At 38.7% G+C, this 22,767-nt stretch overlaps 1 protein-coding gene and 1 pseudogene across 1 annotated transcript in view; one reads left to right on the top strand and one right to left on the bottom strand.

The window, feature by feature from the left end:
• commd1 (copper metabolism (Murr1) domain containing 1) overlaps positions 1 to 22,767 on the bottom strand; it is a 113,477-nt gene that overhangs the window by 56,284 nt on the left and 34,426 nt on the right. The gene's annotated exons all lie outside the window — the stretch shown is intronic.
• On the top strand, positions 3,376 to 3,529 carry LOC114666303 (uncharacterized; annotated as a pseudogene).

The following is a 22,767-nucleotide window of genomic DNA, read 5'->3' as shown; positions in this document are numbered from 1 at the left end:
ACTCTTCTAAGACGCTCTTGTATCTGTGAATTTACATAATTTTTAATTTGTTTAAAATAATAAGTCATTTGTTTTACACTGTGAATAGCCCATCTGTCAATCTATTTTAGGGTCACAAGGAGCTACAGACAATTCCAGCATGTTCATGTGTAACAGAGAAACAAAGGGTAGTATTCTAACCCCAGATACAAATTGATATTTTACTAACACTGGGCCTGTATAAAGTTAATTATTGACTTTAAAACCATGTTTTTGGTGTGTGGAGGTTGGTGTTACACAGGAGAAAAGTCCACACAGAAATGTAGAGAAAGAGCAATTCAAAGAGTCTGCAGTTGGGCCAAGCTATGCACCTAACCTCCAGGAGCTATGAGACCACTGCACCACTATGGGTAAAATATAGATAGTACTATAAGCAGGACAAACCAACATATGCATCCCTTTGAAGGAGCTAAATAATGTTTTACCTGAGAGACAAATTAAATTTTCAAGAGACATCTTTTGTACTAGGGCATTCTTGGTCAGTCTGATCATCTGACTATATTACTGATTTCTGCGTACAGACCAGTCATTAAGTGAATCTGAACTGAACTTCAGGACTTTTTAACATGCACTGACTGGGCAATGTTTGAGGAGGGTGCCCAGGTAGGCTTAGAGAAGCATATCTCTTTTTTAACTCTCCACATAAATTGCTGTATTGCCGTTACAAAATGTAAAACCATCTGTACATATCTATACCAAAACCCCTGGATGAACAAGGGGGTTTGCCTACTGCTGAAGGCAAGAAACACTGCATATAAATCTGATGATGTTCTTGCCTACAGTATAGCAAGGTCCAATCAAGGGGCATTGGAACTGCCAAATGCACCTACTGCCAAAAAAGTAAAAAATAATTTCCTCGACACAGATCCTTGATGCATGAGGCAAGGAATACATGCATTCACTGATTATAAAATCATAAGCATCTGCCCTCTAAACAGTGATGCCACCATCCCTGAAGAGCTAAATAACTTTATAATCTTTTCAATAAGGAGAACTTTGAGCCAGCCACTGTACCTCTGTCACCTTTTCTTTCAGATGACCAAGTATTCACCTTTTCCAGCTCACTGCACAGCATGAATACACGTAATTCTGCAGACCCTGAAAGCATCCCAGGATGTGTTAGCAGGGCATGTGCCAATCAACTAGTTGAAGTTTTTACATATATCTTTAATTTGTCGCTAACCTTTTCAACAGTTCTCACATGCCTCAAAAGTTGTGACTTTTTAAATGACTACTGGCTTATTGCACTTACACCAGTTATAATGAAATGTTTTGAAAGGATCATTATGTCCCACATCAAAGCAAGCATCTTTGTCACCCATGACCAGTTCAAGTATGCCTAGCCATCAATTAGGTTTACAGGATGCCATACCTATCATGTTTCACCCTGCTTTGACTTACCTGGATCTCCAGAACAGCTATTTCAGAATTTGGTAACTATAGTTTTGCATTCAATTCAACCTCCAAGCTGGTCAGAAAACTCCACTCCTTGGGTCTGAATAACCTAGATGCAATTGGATATCAGACTTTCTAACCAAACAGACCCCAAAATGATAGAATCAGACACCTCCAACATTGTTATTGAGTATGGGTGCAACACAGGACTTTATGCTGAGACCCCTTCTGTATTTGCTTTTCACCTACGACTGTGTCCCTGTTCACAAATCTAATTTGGTCATTACATTTATGGTGACACCACTGTGGTAGGAAAAATCTCAAACAACAAAGAGATGGGTTACAGAGAAGAAGTTCAGCAGCTAGAGGTATGAAGCACAAACAACAATCTAGCTCTAAACATCACAAACACTAAGGAACTGATCTTGGACTTTAGAAAGTCCAAAAAAATATATACCTACACCTCCTCTGCATCAATTTAGTGGAAGTAGTACAGGTGTCTAGCTTTAGTCTCTTCAGTATTTATCAAAGGATCTAACTTGGACAACTAACACCTCCTCCTTAGTAAGGAAGGCTCACCAAAATCTTAATATCTTATGGAGGATGAAAAAGGCCTGTCTGTCCACTAAATTGCTTCCCAATTTTTACCGATATACAGCAGACAGCATCCTGACCAGTTGCATAACTGTGTGGTTTGGTAACTGCACGGTTGCTGATCTGAAAGCTAAGCAGAGGACTGTTAAAACTGCCCAGCATATCACTGACATCCCACTTCCAGCTATGAAGGACATCTACACAAAGCTTTGCTTAGGAAGAGGGATCCATATCCCCCATGATCCTACACACCCCAGCTGTGACCCATTTTCACTCTTTACCTCACCAAAGTGCTATAGATGTTTTCAGGCCTGATACTCTAAACCAGGGGCTCTTAACCTGAGGTTAATGAACAGGTTTCAGGGGATCTGTGAGGGTCAGATAAAAATTAACATTTATATTCACTATACAGCCCGGTACTGTTGATTTAGAGTAGATGTAGTAGTACTAGTAGTAATGGTAGTAGAAAACGTAGTAACAGATCTGTTTTAATTTGCACAAGAGGATTGTATTTCAAAATTATAATGAGTGGCTATTACTTTTTGCATAAAAAAGGAGTGTTTTTTTAGATTGTTTACTTTAAAGTTTAATAATACTATTTGTATGTCATATATGCATGAGACAATCAAATCTCTATAAATAAAGTACATTATATTCATTGCATGAAAAATCATATTTATGTGAACATTTCTGGGGAAAGGGGACCATAGCTTTCATCAGATTCTTAAAGGGGTCTGTGACTCAAAAAAGGTTAAGAATCACTGCACTAGACAAAGAAATAGCCTCTTTCCCAGGAGTGAGATGTTATTAAATACTTTGTAACTCTGAACTGCCAATTGACCAGCTTCTAGCATTTGCACATTTATTGCATTTTCTCTTTTTATATTATTGTTATTTTTTATTGTTGGCACTGTATTGTTGGTTTTCTTTTAGCACAAATATTTTTGTTGAACACATGTTTAGACAGTGTACAATGACAATACGGTTGAATTGAATTAAAACACTAAGGATTTAAAATTCTATGCAACTCTCTAGATTACTTTGTATATTTCAAACGCATTTGTGAAATAGTACAAGTAGCTGAACATCCATCCATCCATTTTCTAACCCGCTGAATCCGAACACTGGGTCACGGGGGTCTGCTGGAGCCAATCCCAGCCAACACAGGGCACAAGACAGGAACCAATCCCGGGCAGGGTGCCAACCCACCGCAGAGTAGCTGAACAGCAACAGGAAAATACTCAATAAATCCATAAGTGATACTGAGAAAAGTATAAAATGGAAGGACTGTTTTGTTATCTTAAAGATGTTCTAATTACACTACAAACGTAACTTGGGAGTCATAGAATACTTACCTGGTAGGGGAGATACCATGATCACTAAGGTGGTTCTCCCAGGGTGAGGCTCATCCATTGCACTCCGGGAGTGCTGACCCCTGCGATTTCCCCAAATGCGGAAAACTCGACTGCATAATTTGTTGTAGGCGGAGTGGAGGCTCTGAGGCTAGAGATCTGCACTGGCAATCGGAAGGTTGCTGGTTCAAATCCTGTAAATGCCAAAAGGGACTCTTGCTCTGTTGGGCCCTTAAGCAAGGCCCTTAACGTGCAATTGCTGAGCGCTCTGAGTAGTGAGAAAAGCGCTATATAAATGCAAAGAATTATTATTATTATTATTAGAAGATATAGTCACTTCCACCCCATGTTTGGGACTCAAATATTATTCTAGGCTAAGGTTTCTGCCAGATTTGTTGCTATTTTTAAAATTGGTTAGTGTGGTGGTGCTCACATGCATCATGTGATAAACCTGATGTGGTTTGGGCTTGTGTTCTTTGCTACACTGTGATACTGTATTTGGAAACATAATACATGAATCAGTGGTTTTCTTTCTTTTATAGCAACTAAAGTTACTAAACTTAACACAACAAACAAAACAAAACGTAAAGCTTGCATCTCAACGTTGCATACAAAAATATGTGTTTTTTAAAATGAAAAGTATTTATTTAGGCTTAGTTCTGTATGTCTGGAGCAAAGAACAAAAACCACACATGAACATTCAAGCATGCTTACCTGCTAAACATTTTTCTTTAGAATGCACATTTGTCAAAGTGCAACAGAGTGAAAAATCTGTATTAAAAAAATAAGGTTTATGTGATAGGGGACTGGGTGTGCTCACAAGTATATTAGAAGATGTACTATATTTAAAGCTCCAATATATTTAAAGCATGAATATGTTAGAACGTCAGATAAGATATTTGGGTCCAAGATAGATTAAATCTATACTAATAAAAGGCAAAGCCCTCACTGACTCACTCATCACTAATTCTCCAACTTCCCGTGTAGGTAGAAGGCTGAAATTTGGCAGGTTCATTCCTTACAGCTTACTTACAAAAGTTAAGCAGGTTTCATTTCGAAATTCTACACGTAACGGTCATAACGGTCGACAACGTCCGCCATGTTAAACTTTCTTATTTATGGTCCCATCTTCATGAAATTTGGTAGGCGGCTTCCCTGCGCTAACCGAAACCGATGTACGTATTTGTTTCGGTGGCATGACGCCACTGTCAGCCGCCATATTGAACTTTCCAATGGTCTTTGTTACTTATGGGCCCATCTTCAAGAAATTTGGTACGCGGGTTCCCAACGCTAACTGAATCCTACTTACATACATACTGTATATACGTCCATAGCCTGCAGCTCGGTCGCCGTGTGAGGCAGCGTTGGTCCCCCATCCCCACGCCTCCCACATAGTTGGCTGGCTGCCTGCCTATATAAGGCCGTCCGTCGCTCCGATATCTTCATTCCCTTCCTTGCTTCGCCACGGTATTCACGTCTCCCTGCTGATAACTGCAGCCTTTTTATTTAATCTACGGCTCCTCCACTGTTTTATTGTTCGTTTAATATGATTATAGTTATTGTGTAGGTATTTTAGACTTAGTTTACATTGTTCAGGTACCCTTTTCCTTTATCGTTCCAACCGTACCCCCATTAACATGTCTATCGAAGTGATCACTATCAATCAAAGAACTATCACTTACCGAGTGGTTTCCATGCCCGGAGATGGCAACTGCCTTTTCCATTCTCTGTGTTACATATTGTACGGTCATAACAGGCTCACTCTTGATATCCGGAGGAACATTGTATCTTATGTATTGAATGACTGGGACAGGTTCAAGGTGTGGACTGATGACGGTACAGGAGATAATTATACTACACAGGAGCACTATAAGAGTGAAATGCTTAAGCCCTTCACCTATGGTTCTGAACGCATGTGAGTTGATGGCTGCCGCTGAATTCTTTGGTTGTCGCTTTCAAGTGTACTGAAATGGCCAAATGTTTTACACCTTTGGACAACCGCCAATGCCTCTTAAACATCTTAGATTCACAGGTAACAATTTGAGTAGTGGACACTTTGATGTTTATGAATGTTTAAACTCTCAAAATTTGGATGCGAAGTTATCGATGAAACCCATTTCAATTCAAACGCCTCCAATTTCCAGTAAGGCTCTGCTTTGTAATGACAATTAATAAGTCTCAGGGACAGACCCTACAAAAGGTTGGCATTGATTTGAGGCAAGATTGCTTTCACATGGCCAACTATACGTTGCATGCTCAAGAGTAAGCTCAGTGCACAGCTTGGTCATATTACAACCAGAGGGCCGAACTGGCAACTTGGTATACAAAGAGATCCTTAACAAATAATTATTGGTATATTTTCCTTCAGTTTAAAAAGGTTTACTTTTCTTCTTAATAAAAATTTTAAAGCAGTACTTCGCCGCTGCGAAGCACGGGTATTTTGCTAGTATTTTAATACAATACAAACTAGTGCTGGACGGTATGACCAAAATTCTATATCACGGTATTTTTCAAAATTATACTGGTTTCACAGTATTCAACAGTATTTTTTTCCCATTCATGAGTGGAATTTAACCACATTTTCCACTGTAATTACTGCAGTAGACTGGCTAAGAATAACCTATTCCACTGTCATGAGAATTGTACATTGTACAAAAAAACATTTTAATGTGCACACAGGTATTAATACAGGTTTGCATGGCCCCATAAAGTGATAGTTTTCAAGAGAAGGAATCGCATTGCATGACAGTTGCAGTCAAAATATAGAACCTTTTTATTAAACAAATTTTGCTAACAACATAAACTAAAATTTTGACAACATATTTTCAACCATCCAAAGAGGCATTTAGACTTAGTAAAATATCCAGAGGTCAAAAGTTGTATTGCACTGAACATGTCTTAGAAAAGGAATAAATATTTTTTGTAAACGGACTACACTTTGTTAATGTTAACAATCTCTGTCTACTGACATGTTAAAGTGACTTTTTAAACAACTTTACCATCATTAAACTGCATAATATTTAAACTAAAAAATAATAACAATAAAATAAATAATAGTGCAACTTCCAGTAATAATGCTATTACTTCAAGCCCACGTACATTATGCCGTATTCACCAAATAAAAATAAAATAAAACAAGTACAACTTGGTGATGACATCTTTACCAACTAAACCATCATCAAGGCAAATTGCATTAATATGGACCTTGCTTCAAGCTAAGCTATATACATTTCTTTGGCTATATGGATTGTAATGGTGGTGGTTATCTCGATCCTCCGCTTGCTTTTTTTGTTGTTGGCAGTACCTCTAGCAAACGTGTCTACAAGTGACATCTGACTCGAGCGTCCCTCTAGCTTTTTCAGGTTTACCCGAGGACGTGGAAGGTGCCAATCTTAGTTCCATACATTCATGGTATTCCAAAGCATGTTTGCAGCTAAGGTGGTGCAGCAAATTGCTCGTGTTGCCGCCTCCAGCGACAACTTTAGCTCGACAGCATTTGCAGTAAATAGTTGTTTGGTCTACATCCGATCTTTTAAAACCAAAGCATCTCCAGACAACAGACACGGGTCCTTTTTTCGGCAAAAGTTCTTCTGTGTCATCATGTTCAACTTTATCGTCTGCTACAGCTTCAGTTTCAGAATTGTTGTTTAGGCTATTTAAACCGGTGTTGCGGTATATGAAAAATCCATATCATAACAAAAATAAAAAATGGTTTTCGGTATGAACCAGTATACCTGCCAGCACTAATACAAACTATTACTTGTAACATTATGCTTGGAAATGCAAAAAAACACTTTGCAATAATACATAATTAGTTTCTAACTAGACATTATTTAGATATACATATTTTTCTTGACATACAAATTTCTTTTTACTAAAATCTCTTTGATAAGTTAAAATGTCGAGTTTTGACAAAAGTAAGACATTGATTCCCCCAGAAATCATGATTTATTTAGTAGGGTAGAGCTGTTCAAGACAGAAATAACAAAACTCTGTCTTAGCAAGAAAATAATTCTACATATTAGGAAAGAAATAGCTATGCTGTTTAAAGTAGCGGTAATTAACTTTTGTAAAAGTCTATTGAACCACACCTACAAATTAGAAGGTAAGATACTACTGCATTATTAATTTCCTATTCATAGCTGAAGTCTCATGTGAAATGTATCTGGAGCTGGTATTTCTTTCATTAGTCATTGTGAATGCCTTATTTATATGTCATGCCAACTGTAAACAGTACATTCAGGTGAAAGAAAAGGTTGTCACAGCTATACCAATTTATAATGTAAAAGAGACTCAGTTTGAGGTGCTTTTCACCTTAGCTATTTGGTGTAGTTAAGTAATCTTACTGCACTATAACAATATACTGTGGTCGAAATTTAACAACTTATTAAAGAAAGAAACGTTCTCTAACAGGACAATTCAGTAATCAGGCTGGAGAAAAGCTGCTCATTGTATCTTTTAATGACTCCTCGGCAAAATGCCTTGGAAGGGAGCATGCTTCAAAAGCAATGCTTCAAAAGTAGTCTGTTACAGTATGGTCAAAATGATCAGAATTGTCAGAGAATCAAAGACCAGAGGTTCATTTATTAACTGTTGAATTTACATCCAGTGTCAATCAATGCATACATTTTACTCTGGTTGGTTCACTGGTTTACACCCAAATGATTTACATAAAATAAAAGTCTATTATATTATATTCTGGTTCTTCTTATACCTTTTGAGATGAGACACCACCCTTGGAATTTCTGTGCATATAACAACTGTCCATTTTAGTTTATAGGACATCTACTGATTTCTTAGTCATCTTTTAGTCATCCTTCAGTACATTTTTTTATATTACATCAACCTTTCTTCTGGTACATTCTTTATTTACTTGACCAGTTCAGTATTTTTCCTAAACCAAATCTTATATTTCAGTGTACAATTTGTTGTTCACTTGATGTTTATTTGATTTCCCACATTTATTAACTCTTTATTCTATTTCTTTAAGATGAATGCTATGTAACCCTAAAATTATTCTTCCACAAAACAATTTAACTATACATTATAGAATGTTTACCTTGTCATTTCATTAAATTTGAAACGGTTATGGCCATTTGTTCAAAATATGTTTTTCTTTGAATATTATACATTCAAATTAATCAACCAGCTATCCTAGGTGATTACTGGACAGACTTAGCACAGTAAAGCTCTAAAATGTTGACACATGACACTTTTTCTAATTAGTTCCTAGGAGATGCAGAAAGATGGTTGTATTGTCTCCATGGAGATATAAGTTGTGTGGCTTCCTTTGGGAATTATGCTGTTGTTAAAGTGAATGTTGTCTTCCTGAATAAAAGTAATACCATTTGCCATTATTCAGTCATCCAGATTTTTATGGAAACCTTGTTACAAATCCATTTCCTCTAATAAAATTCAATTTGCAATGAATGAAAAAAGAAATATTGATTTTTGGCATACTTGTTATGTATTTTGCTACACTTGTGTCAAACTTGATTATAATGTAAACAATGGACACATCCAATGGGCATATTTTAAGAGCTACTTTTTACTAGATCTAAAAAATACTGTGCAATAACTGAAATGAAAAAGAAAAAGAAACATTTTCATGTTAAAAATTTACAAACAATAAATAACAATAAAGTGCTTTTGCCTTCACAGCTATATAAAAAAAAAAAAATCAGTAAAACAAAAAATAACTACAACACTGACTGCTGACACATGAAAAATAATTAAATCAAGGAATAAAAATAATCTTGTGTGGGATGGCCAGGTACCTTGCCCAACCAGAACGCCCTCAGCCTCAAAGGGCAGTGGGAGTGGAAAGGGCAGTGGGAAGGAAAATCTACATATATAATTCACTAAGCCACCGCCAGCGCAAGCAAGACACCCATGGAAGCACGCAGGATGGAGCCACGCCCACCACCTCTAAGACATTGGATATGACGACAACTCGCAGAGCCACGCCCACCAACTCGGACGCAGCAACTCACAGAGCAGGGCGTCATTCACATTCGTCTCTGCTACACTCCACATGCACCTCTGAAGGAGCATGTTTGTCGCGGATGTGAATCACTGTATGCAGCGTGTAAAACTGTTTGTTGTGGATGTGAATCGCTGTATGCGGAGAGTAGAACAGTTTGCGAGGGGTATCCCATGGTCTTACAGTTGGTGGGCGGGTCTCTGTTGCTCTTGCGAGCGGGCACATGACCAGGCAGTGTGTATGCTTCAAGAGCGAGGGTGGATGCGACAGCACCATCTAAGAATGTTCTGCCCTCCGCGCGCGCCAGCCGTCCAGCCCCGTCCCTCGCTCTGGGAGGTGGGGGAGCGGCAGCGGTCCTCCAGTTTTCAGTCACGGACAATTGTATGTTGCTCTCTCCAGAGTTCCATCTTTTCATTCACTTACAGTCGTATCCTCAAACCCACCCCATTTGGACAACTGTGTCTTTCAGGAAGTGTTCACCCGTCAATACATAATTATGTGGCGTCGGCTAGTGTATTAATATTACTTTAGAATATGTACAGTATATCTGTCCTGTAATGGATTTATTGTTTTATCCAAAAAAATGTTTTTCTTTTTGCCAGTTTCTCTGTTCTTTTTCTCTTTCTTTTGGTTGTATATATTATGTTATATATATTATTATGTTTGATGGATTAGAATGCCATTGCGTTCTCTTGTTTTTGAAAATACAATAAAACAGTATTATAAAAGGTAACTGAAGACATGAGGGGACAGAAGGATTTTCCTTAGCCTCTTCAAAAGATAAAGCTTATAAACAGTTTAGATGGTGAAGAACTTTTAGAGCTCCTTACTGATGTGTCTGCCTAAGAACTTGAAGCTACTCACTCTTTTCACACTAGTCCCATTATTGCCAATAGGAGCATGACCCTCTTTAAATTACATAAGGTTTACAATAAGCTCCTTTATTTTCACTGAGTAACAGATTGTTATCACTGTACCACTCAAGGTACAGTGTCTCAAGGCTGTGTTATCATGGCAAGTAATCAGTGCTACTACTGTTCAGTAGTCAGTAAATGTGAAAATAGAGTTTGTGTCAGAGTTTGCAATCCAACTGCATGTGAAAAGAGGAAAAAATAATTGGGCTGAGTACACAGTTCTGGAGAATTCTGGAGCACAGAGTAAGACTGGTAAGAAGTGTAGTTTTCAAACCTAAGGTCTACCACTCAAAAAATCCTCTATTTAAGTGAAGAGGATACTGTTTAGACTAGGAGTGGGCAATCATGGTGATAAAAGGCAATGGTACCCATAGCTGTTACTATGATTTATGAAACTACGTAGTCAAAAATTCTGCTTAATGAACATGTTTTCATTCTGATACTGTATGTCCTTCCAGCCTATATTTTATGAGAAAATAGGAGAGATGATTACAACCTCTCAAATTTTTCCCTCCATTAACACCCAATTACTCTAATAAAATATTCTAATGGGTGGCCTTACTGTTTCACCTGTTTGTGGGGGGAGTGCTCCCATCCCATCTACTTTATGTAAAAGCCTTCACATGAGGTTCATCGATCACATACATTTTTCTTATTCTTCACCTACAGATTAGTTAGTATACTGATTACTGAGTAAAATAATTGATAAGGACATACTAGGCTAGTATGGAGACAGTCCTGACTTCCTTAAATTTTTAATAATAAAATTACAGTAACAACACCACAAATGCATCCTGCAAAACATGATTGAGTTTGGGGAAACTAGAAAAGATGAATGGGCAAATGTTAAATTCAAATGTGAAAAGTTCACGTGGAAAGTGCCAACTTAGACTTAACTCAGGGCTGGAGCTAGAAGCAACCAACTACCTGACATATTTGATATTTCACTGAGAGGACCTGTTGCCCTGCCCCAGTTTCAAAAGGACAATAATTTCCCCTTTCCCTTTTGTTGTGCAATTATTTCATGTCCTAATTATGATTGTTCACAGAAAGGCAGATCAGGTCAGGTTGGGGAGCATGCACTGATACACCACATTGCCACTCCCACCAAATGAGGAAACAGCTAGGAGTCCTGGTTGGCAGTCCCCCAGGCATATACACACAGCCCAATCCCACCCTCCAGAAATGACCATCTATCTGCCGAAGCCAGGTGTTACGTGGGTGTCCCCTTGGCCTGGTCCAATAGATCTGGTTCTCAACAATGAGGATCCTGTGAGCTGGATCAACCTCACGGAATCGTGCCACATGGCTTGCAACTTAACTTGTTAATTTTTCTCATCTTACTTAACCTTCCTCTTGTGTTAGCTTTCTGTTATCATCTCTTATGTTAACGGGTCGGTTTTGACCCGTGTATTAAATCAGCTATAAAATACACTAAAAACAATAAGCTATCATCCAATTTGTTTCTCATCTCTTGGTTACCTTGTTAGGCTTCCTTATCCATGAAAATGTTGGTTTTAATACTTTTGGTGTGGGCCTCTGGGCCTTTTTTTGTCAGTATACCCCTTGATTTCAATTTAAAAAAATGGTAAAAAGAACCTCAAGAGAATCATATTAATAAATAAAAGGTTCTTGTGTTACCTGACTAATACTGAGGGGTATACAACACATCTCTTAAATAAATTTGTTTTATTTATTTTTTTCATTTTAATATTAATAACTAAAGTGACATCTATGGTGTTACGGGTCAATTTCGACCCATAGATATTTACATCAAGAAAAGGCAAAAAAAATTTTTTTTCAGCAATAGAACTTTAATATAAACTGAAAAAAATGAAAAGCAGAACAGGTCATGACACAAAATATATATTTGCATGGTCAAATAAACAAAAACCAATCAAGAAAATCAAACAAATAGAAATCAATTACAAGTTCCAAAACTAATACAAAGCTAAATCAGAGTAAAAACCTCTGTGTACAAGAACATGCTTGTGTATGTGTGTGTTTAGAGGCATGTGTGGCAAAAAGTGACACTTTTTGAGTGTTCTTTGTAGAGATATTTCTTGCAGTTGAAACACAATACATTTGTCTTTCTGTCCTTACTGCTTGGGCAGACCTGACACCTCTTTCTTTTCGAATCAGGCGGCCTGACTGGGGTTGGGGCTGTTTCGGTTGGTGTTGAGACAGGGCTGGCTGAGGAGGATGCTGATGCAGATTCTCTCTGTGTTGCTGATGGTGAGGATGGAGTGCTGGGTGAGCTCTGCAGCTGTCTGGCAAAGGCTGCAGCGTCTGGGTCTCGGGGCACCCATTCCCTTCGCCTAATGTGTGGCTTGACAAGGGAATTTCCCAACTCCTCAAGAAACAGTCTCCACTTGTTTTTTTTGGTTGAGTTCCACCCTTGGTGGATGTGGCTCCACAACACAAATGCATTATATGCAGACACATCAAGGATGTTGTAAAACACAACCATTGGCCATCTTCTGGTCATTCGCTGGCATGTGTATGTGGCTGTCAGCTTGTCCAGGTTGTCCACTCCTCCTTTGTTTTTGTTATAGTCGTGGATAATTGTCGGCTTTTTGTCATTTCCTGATGATACAGCTGCGTCTTTGTGAAGAGTAGACATGAGTATCACATTCCGGTTTCTTTTTGGACAATATGAGAAAACAGTGGTGGTGTCTGTAAAAGCAAACTTTGAGGAAAGTGGAGCCCTGCCCTTCACCTGCAAGATTTCAGCAGGCAACTCAGGTTTATTTTTCTTCACTGTTCCCACCATGTTAAGTTTCCTCTTGAGAAGTTCTTGTCCGAGGTCATAGCTGGTAAAAAAATTGTCACAAGTGATATTGTGACCCTGCAGTCCAGTGGTCATATAGAGGACCACACGTTTTCCTTGGTTTTTCTCGGGGATGCCACTCGCAGCTTTGCCTGTGTAAATCTGTAGATTCCAGGCATAGCTGGTTCTTGCGTCACAGGCTGCCCAGATTTTTATGCCGTATTTCCCTGGCTTACTGGGTATGTATTGCCGGAAGGGGCATTTTCCTCGAAAAGGGACAAGACGTTCATCCACTGTCAACTCTGGCCCTGGGTTGAACATCAGGGAAGGAGCTGCACCCATCTCTCCCAGACATCCCTGATGGGACCAAGCTTGTCAGATCTCACTCTGGTCTCTCTGTTGTCAAATCTGAGGACTCTTGATATCATTTGAAATGTCTGAAGTGACATTGTTGCCCGGAAAATATTTCTGCCTGTTGATGCGTCCCATAGACTATCAGTGGCCTCATTGCAGGATCTGTACACTCCAGCAAGAAGAAGAACACCAATGAAAGCATCCAGGTATTCCTCATCAATGTCTTTCCACATGTCGCCATTGACTTTTTTTCCTTCAAGGTTCGTCATAGTAATGATGATTCTTTTTAGTGACAATGGCATAAATAGCTCAAAATATGTTTTGATGTCACTGACTCTGGTCAGAGCAAACCTTGTGATTCCAGGGGTCATTTTGATTACATTTGCAGCAGCTGCCCTGCCATGTACATCATGAGGTACTGAGCTCCAAAAGATCTTACCATTTTTGGACTTGAATCTTTCAGCAGGAGCAGCTTCAGCACCAGTGACCTCCTCATCCGACTCATCAGATGTGTCTGTGTCTTCTGGATGATACTCCACATTGTCTTCCTCCTCAGAAACCTGCTCATCTGAATCGCTATGCTGCTCTGTGTCCTCTCCTTCATTTTCACCAAAAATATGATCCAGAACTTGGCTCACTGTAAATCTTCTTCTCATTTTTGCATGCTGCAAATTGTAAATGTGCACTCTGCAAGTCAAATGGCCACTCAAATGAGTGAATTCACCTCACATGTCTGGACATCCCCGTCTTTGTTTGTTTTGTTTTTGTGCAGGTACATTGGAAAGCCACGCAAAATGAGAAAGGTCACATGATTAGGAGAGGAGCTGGTTGTCAGTGTGTCAGCTGACAGTGCACTTAGGATTTCAGTTTTGGCTCTAATTATTGCTTTATCATCGTATTATCATAACTGGGTCGAAACCGACCCTAACAACACAAAGGTCATAATTTCAACCAGAGCATTTTATAATTTAGTAAAAATATTTTTTTTGTTTTATTTTGTTGAAATAGAGGTTCCTGACAAAGTCAAAAAGCCTTGATGCAATAAACAAATTTATGTGATTCTTGTATGCATTTAAAATTTAAAACGGGTCGGTGCAGACCCTAACACAAGAGGAAGGTTTAATAAATAGCTGTGCTGTTGCAATTTTTTGCAAATACATTGCATGTTTTCATTAAAGTTCAACCCAACAATGGTTTGGAAATGAAATGAGATGCTCCATTTGTTAATACCAAAGTAAATTGTATTTTTAATTGTATTTTATTAACAAAACACTGCAATTATGTCAGTTAGCAGGATGAACAAAAAAACAATATATTTCATGGTGTGACAAACTACTTGGGCCCTTTAGCAGAAAGGCCGGGGAGCGGACATGCACAAGGCACTCACTCTTCCAGAGTGCTAGATTGCAGCCCCCCAGGGGTGCCACAGTGCCATGGATTCCCACAGGGCTACAAGGGAGTTAGAGTTCAGCACAGCCCTGTTGGGTTCCATGAGTGCTACCAGGAGTGCTGCAGGAACGACAGAGGCCTACTACCTCGGGCTTCCACCACACTTGGAAGTACTTCCGAATTATGCTGATGGGCCACCTGAAGTGCTTCTGGGTGCAGCATAAAAGGGACCACCTCTCACTTCATTCAGGGAGCCAGAGTTGGGGGGAGGGCAACAAAGTTTTCTGGAGGAGGAGTGTAGGTGAAAGGAGAAAGAGGGAGAGAAAGAAGAGAAGTACTATGGGCTATAAATATTATACTCATTGTACTATGCATTGGTGGGAAACAATTTCAGTGTTTCCCACTGAATAAAGCCAACATGTGTTATGTGTGCTTGGTGTCTGTCTGTGTCGGGTTTGGGATGCTGGTATGCCCCACAATGGCTAAATACAGATATGCAGACACTAAATTTGTGTCATTTGGCTTTTGAAGCCTAATTAATGTTCATTCGTATAATCCCTGAAACGTGACAAATGTAGTGAAAGTACGTATAATATATCTGAAAGGTATGTTGGTGAGAGTAATGCAGTCTAACAGTTACATTGAGGGTCCACGTCTGGAATAGTACAAAGGCTAAGCAATAGCAAAGTCTAATCACTCATCTATAATAATAAAAGGCAAAGCCTTCACTGACTGACTGACTGACTCACTGACTCACTCATCACTAATTCTCCAACTTCCCGTGTAGGTGGAAGGCTGAAATTTGGCAGGCTCATTCCTTACAGCTTACTTACAAAAGTTAGGCAGGTTTCATTTCGAAATTCAAAGCGTAATGGTCATAACTGGAACATATTTTTTGTCCATACACTGTAATGGAGGAGGCGGAGTCACGTATCGCGTCATCACGCCGCCTACGTAATCACGTGAACTGAAAACAAGGAAGAGATTTACAGCACGAGTCACACGCGGGAACGAAGGTAAATGACGTTAATTTTTGACTGTCTTTTAATACTGTGTAAGCATACATATTAACACATGTGCAATTAAACGTGTGCATTTACGGGGTGATTTCTCAGGCTTAAAAGCTCACCTTTTATGAAACGCGGGAACAAAGGTAACTGACGTTGTTCACTGTCTTTTAATACTGTGTAACCATACATATTAACACATGTCCAATTAAACGTGTGCATGTACGCGGTGATTTCTCAGGCTTAAAAGCTCGCCTTTTACTAAAAAGGTAAATGCAAAACTATTTTCAATCAGTTTATTGAAACGCTCCCGTTAAGGATTGCAATAACATATTCGCGAGATAAAACAACGAAGTAGGGGGAAATGGAGGAACAGCCGCAAACAGCGAAGAGCAAAAAATTTATTAAACAATTGAGAACGGAGCGAGTTAAGCATACAATAATAATAAATAATAATTCATTACATTTATATAGCGCTTTTCTCAGTACTCAAAGCGCTATCCACACAGGGAGGAACCGGGAAGCGAACCCACAATCCTCCTACAAGCATGTTCATAAGGGAAACAAAGCACGGTGTAAAACGTAAGTTTTAATTAAGTTTATAGAAACGCTCCCGCTGCGGATTGCAATAACATATTCGCGAGATAAAAGTTTAATGAGAAGACACGAGGTATAAACGAACCACACGCCGTGGCGCAACGTTAGGGGCAACAGTTTCAATCATTCTATGATCTGCTTCTCGCAACTGAAAGACGGCACATGGCGGATGTTAGCCGACTTGCTGACCGCAACGTTAGGGGCTTCAACTATGGCGCTGACGCCATATCTCAGTGCCAACACTTTGCAGACTGTACTTAAAAGACACGCCCTCCTCACTGGACAGTTAAAAACACCAATCAAACTAACGATGACATCAAGTATTACCCAATCAAAAGTAGGAAAGGAGGCATCTTCATAAAATGCGTGTGGGATGATTTGCATGAGACGCTGCTTTAAAAAAAAAAATGATAAAAAAAATACGGGATAAATCCCGTCCAGTATTGATTCAAAACGGGACGCGCAATTTCATTCTCAAATGCGGCACGATTCCGTATTTTAAACGACGGGTGGCAACCCTACAGTGCCAGGTAACCACCCATACAATCACATTGTGATTCAGACTAGGAATGCAATGAATGTAATTACCCCGATCTACATACAAGGCGAAAGTCTTGCAACATTCAAAGATGATGGTTTGGGATAATTAGTACTTATTAAGTACAACATTGAACATAAAAGAGCTTATGAAGCCTTGAACTGAAAAAAGCAAGATCTCAGAGATCGTAAAAAAAAAAATAGGAGGTAATGTCGTTTTACTCAATGTAGATTTTAGTCAAACATTACCAGTTATTCCACGAGGGAGACCAGCAGATGAACTCAACGCGTGTTTAAAATCCATGCTTCTCCCACGCTCGGTTATATGTCGCGTGTTCTCGGGTAGGTGCACCAAAAAATGTATACATTTAAGCATGTAATGGGCAAACAAAAAATGAGGTATACCCGAAGGCACTGCAGTAGTACTTAATGTAACTTTACTTCTTAAATGTTAATGTTTTACTGTTTAATAATTTATACGCTTCTTATATGTTGTTCAAATTCTTTTATCAAAATACCACTGACAGCGCAATGCACGATAACATGGAGTGAATACACCATACGCATCCGCCCACGGCTGCCCTGCTGTGCGCAGATACGAGTTGATTCTACAATAAAATAAAATACAGATAAAAAGAGTAAAACAATCATCACCCATAAAGCGTGTGTGTGTGTATATATGTGTATATATATATGTTGATATGTGGATGTGTATATGTATATATATATATATATATATATATATATATATATATATATATATATATATATATATATATGTAGATATGTATATATATATGTGTATATGTACATGTATATATATGTTTATATGTGTGTGTGTGTATTTTATATATATAAAACACAGCAACACTCATAACAATGACAACACAATTACATTGACAATTATGTTACGTTATTTTTAAAATGTTTCCTTTTTTTTTCATAACCTCTTTAACACACTACTTCTCCGCTGCGAAGCGCGGGTATTTTGCTAGTATACAATATATACCGTATATACCATATACACTCATATAGTAAGATACTATGAAAACAGCTCAACAAAGGGTGCTTTAACACAAGAATTACCAGAGCCTACGAAAAAACTTGTAGATCCGTCCCACCTTAAATCACTTCGCACCTCTCCATCAGCGTCTTTTGTCCTGTAAATGTGTCAATAAGCAGCAAGCAGCCTACTATCACATCCCCACACTGCCGCACAGTTTTCTCAGCTCAAGTCTGTTTACCTGTGTGTCAGTTGCTTAGAGTTGTATAGAGTGAAAAGTCAAGTAAAATGATACCTTTTATAAATACTATATCGTTATTTGGAACACATGCATTTCATGTTTATGTAAACACATCGTTAAAACAAACGTTTTTCATGTTTTAGTAATAATTGACAAAATGTAGACATGAAGTGTATAATGTGTGAAGCCTGAAGTCCAAATATCAAATAAACACTTTCACAAAAGGTACAAACAGAGGTGGGTACAGTAGCCAAAAATTGTACTCAAGTAACAGTAGCTTTACTTCAAAATAATATTACTCAAGTAGAAGTAAAAAGTAGTCATCCAAAAAATTACTCAAGTAAGAGTAAAAAAGTATTTGGTGAAAAGACTACTCAAGTACTGAGTAACTGTTTGATCATAATAAATTATTTTTTAGAAATGTTGTAATAAGACAGACAAAAATATGAAATAATGTGCAAATTCTATTTCCAAATAATAAAATAAAAAATGAGTAAAAATAAATAACATCTTTACAAAATAAAGATGCAAAAATAACAAAAAGTTCCAAATCTCAGTTTTTCACAACAAAGCTTTTGAAGCCAATACCTACAGTAGGTAACATGTATGTTTGAACAGTGCAAACTACTTACAGTGACAAGATATACTGACTGTACACTGACAGTATAATACTGCATATTCACTTGCCCTCCAAATAGCACAGCTGATCCTCTTTAATAAAATCCCTGTGTGCGTCCAGGTGTCCGTGTGTGTGTGTCTTCTGATGAAGTGCGCATGCGCAGGGCACGGTGCAATGCGCGATATTACTGTCAGAGAAAGTTAGAGGCGTTTTACAGAAATACAAACCAGTATTACTGCGAGAGGAAATTAAAGGTACACAATACAGTGACGCATATTACAGCCACATACAAGCCAGTATTACTGTCAGAGAAGATTAAAGGCATATTACCGATGCGCACACCTGCATTACCGCCAGAGAAAATTAAAGATATATTACGGATGTACAAGCCAGCGGACGTACAAGACGGTATCCTTCAATAAGGGCGCGCACAAAAAGGCGAGCCTCAAAAGGGCGACCTCAATTGGGCGCAGCGAATAAAGGTGCGCGTAAATAAAGATCTGCACCTTTGTTGCTCTTCACATATTCCAGAGCCATTTGAACTAAATTATCTACGAACGCCTTTATTCACCGCGCTCAATTGAGGTCACCCTTTTGAAGCTCGCCTTTTTGTGCACGCCCTTATTGAATAGAGCCGTACAAGACAGTATTACTGTCACAGAAAATTAAAGACATACAATACATGGCGGCAGCCCACGAACAACGGTCAGCTCAGCAAGTAAACATCAACAAAAGAAAGGCTGAAAGAAAGAAAAATACGATCAACAAAAAGAATGAGGTCAAAGTCCCTTGCCATTTAATATAGACTGTTCCTACTAATGTTTATGCACTATTGTTCTAGCGCCCGTTATTGTAACAGGCTAAATGACTAGTAGAAAATAACATTAGAACAAGGCAGTTTGTGCACGTACAAGAAGTCTCACTTTACCTTGACTGGCCAGTCGCGGATAGTTGACACAGTTACTGTATAATAGATGTAGGATGCTCTTTTTAAAAAAATTAAAAATTGAGACTGCAATTAACATGAACAAGTGTCCTTATAACTGTTCTTATTTTTAAGTTCTGATAGATAGCTAGATAGATAGATAGCTAGATGTGAAAGGCACTATATGACAGGTGCTGCAGAAAGGCAAGCAGGCAGTGAGAGTGCATTCACATGTGAAAGGCACTAGATAAAAGGATAGATAGGGAAGGCACTTATATAATAAGCAGACAGAGAAGGCACTAGACAGATGCATAACAGTATTAGCTATATAGTAGTTTCGTTTTATATATAATGTATATGTATTTTACCTACTCAGAGAATTATGTCAAAAAGAAATACATTAAATCATATATCAATCGACGCAGGCAGGTGGGCAGTGAGAGTGGAGATAGATGTGAAAGACGCTAGATAGACTGTATACAACAGGCAAAACTAGCGACCATATGATAACAGCATTAGCTATAATCAATGAAAGCATTAATTAATCAACAGAAATAACCGCGATCGACATTTTAAGCTTAATGATTTACTTAAGAAAAAAAGAAAAACGCCCTAGTACGTCTATGAAGGCAGACGCTGCAGGCAGGTAGAGCGGCGAAAAGCACAGAACAGCGCCCCCCGAAACGGAAGTGGTAGAAAATAGATTGCATCGGTAGTGGTTTACTATTACCATAGAGAATGAATGGGAAACGGTTTAGGGAGTTTTAGCTAAGGAATACACGGCGGCCGCCTTCCGCTGTGCATGTTTGGAATACAGCATATATAATGGAAAAAAAGTAACGATTCGAGTGTTGCTCAATGTAGCGGAGTAAGAGTAGCGTTTCTTCTTCACAAATGTACTCAAGTAAAAGTAAAAAGTATGGTGCAGTAAAACTTCTCTTAGATGTACAATTTTTTAAAAAAGTTATTCAAGTAAATGTAACTCATTACTACCCACCTCTGGGTACAAATATAACAGAACAAGTGTGCTTCTATTCAAGACTATAACTGCAGAAAAAGAACCCACGTTAGGGTGTGACAGTGACACGCATTTGCTACGACCACTTCGGTGGCACAATGGTATCAGCTGTTGACTGGTAATCAAAACTTCACAGGTTCAACCCCGGTCTAGTCCGTTTTGAAAAGTGAGCTGCTCTTATTCTTACTATCTTAGAATAAAAACATACATTTGATTCCAGTCTGTAACAGCCGGTGTAAATTTATGATACTTATAAAGGTTAGCTTTGTTTTTTTTTATTCAGTTTTATTCTCTTAGTCAAGTTCACGATCCTCTCCAACTCCCCATCTGACACTGCTGTTTTCACATAAAGACGTGCTATAACAGAGGTGAACTCAGATCATGACGACGGTTCTACATCGGAATAAGAATTCACCTCGCGCTTTTGCCGTCGCTGTGCTTTGTATATGTAAACGGGAAGCTCTGCAGTCCACTTGTGACTTTACGCTGCAGGAAGTAAGAAAATAAATAAAGGTAAATAAGTAAATAACATTCGATCTGGCTCTTATATACAAAGTACAGCGACGGCAGCTTCCACCTTCAGCTATAGATTCTCCACTCTAGTGTTTAGATCTGGACGGTGCATGTGCCCAAAACATTAACATTTATATGTTACTTACATAAAAGCCAGATTGAATGTTACTTACCTTAATTTATTTACTTACTTCCTACAGCGTAAAGTTACAAGTAGACTGCAGAGCTTCCTGTGTTTGATCGATACGGGCATGCTCAAAAAATACAAGTGTAATGCCATGAAAAGTGCCTGCTGACACTTTAGTACGCAAGCAATGGTACAAGAATGCAGTTAGATTTTTTTTTTTTTGAGCACATACACCGTCCGGCTCTAAACAGTAGTGTGGAGAGTCGCTCGCGTACTGAAGAGTCTATAGCTCCAGGTGGAAGCTGCCGTCACTGTACTTTGTATATAAGAGCAAGATCGAATGTTATTTACTTATTTACCTTTATTTATTTACTTGCTTCCTACAGTGTAAAGTCACAAGTAGACTGCAGAGCTTCCCGTGTACATATACAAAGTACAGCGACGGCAAAAGTGCGACGTGCATTCTTGCTCCGATGTAGAACCGTCATCATGATCTGAGTTCACCTTTGTTATAGTGCGTCCTTATGTGAAAACAGCACTGTCAGATGGGGAGGAGGGAGTTGGGGTGGGATCATGAACGTGACTATGAGAATAAAACTGAATAAAAAAAAAAAAAACAAAGCTAACCTTTACAAGTATCATAAATTTACACCAGCTGTTATAGACTAAAATCAAATGTATGTTTTTATTCTAAGATAGTAAGAATAAGAGCAGCTCACTTTTCAAAACGGACTCGACCGGGGTCGAACCCATGAAGTTTTGATTACCAGTCAACAGCTGATACCGTTGCGCCACCGAAGCGGTCATAGCAAATGCGTGTCACTGTCGCACCCTAACGCGGGTTCTTTTTCTGCAGTTATAGTATTGAATAGAAGCGCACTTGTTTTGTTATATTTGTACCTTTTGTGAAAGTGTTTATTTGATATTTGGACTTCAGGCTTCAACAACATTATACAGTTCATGTCCACATTTTGTCAATTATTACTAAAACATCCATCCATCCATTATCCAACTCACTATATCCTAACTACAGAGTCATGGGGGTCTGCTGGAGCCAATCCCAGCCAACACAGGGCGCAAGGCAGGAAACAAACCCTGGGCAGGGCGCCAGCCCACCGCAGTATTACTAAAACATAAAAAATGTTTCTGTTTTAATGATGTGTTTACATAAACATGAAATGCATGTGTTCAAATAACGATATAGTATTTATATAAGTTGCATTTTGCTTGACTTCTCACTCTATACAACTCTAAGCAACTTACACGCAGGTAAACAGACTTGAGCGGAGAAAACTGTGCGGCGGGTGGGGGGGTGTGATAGTAGGCTGCTTGCTGCTTATCGACACATTTACAGGACAAAAGACGCTGATGGAGAGGTGCGAAGCGATTT

This window comes from Erpetoichthys calabaricus, chromosome 15 (assembly GCF_900747795.2).
Source record: "Erpetoichthys calabaricus chromosome 15, fErpCal1.3, whole genome shotgun sequence".
Taxonomy (NCBI): domain Eukaryota; kingdom Metazoa; phylum Chordata; class Cladistia; order Polypteriformes; family Polypteridae; genus Erpetoichthys; species Erpetoichthys calabaricus.
This window is presented reverse-complemented; position numbering and strand designations above follow the sequence as displayed.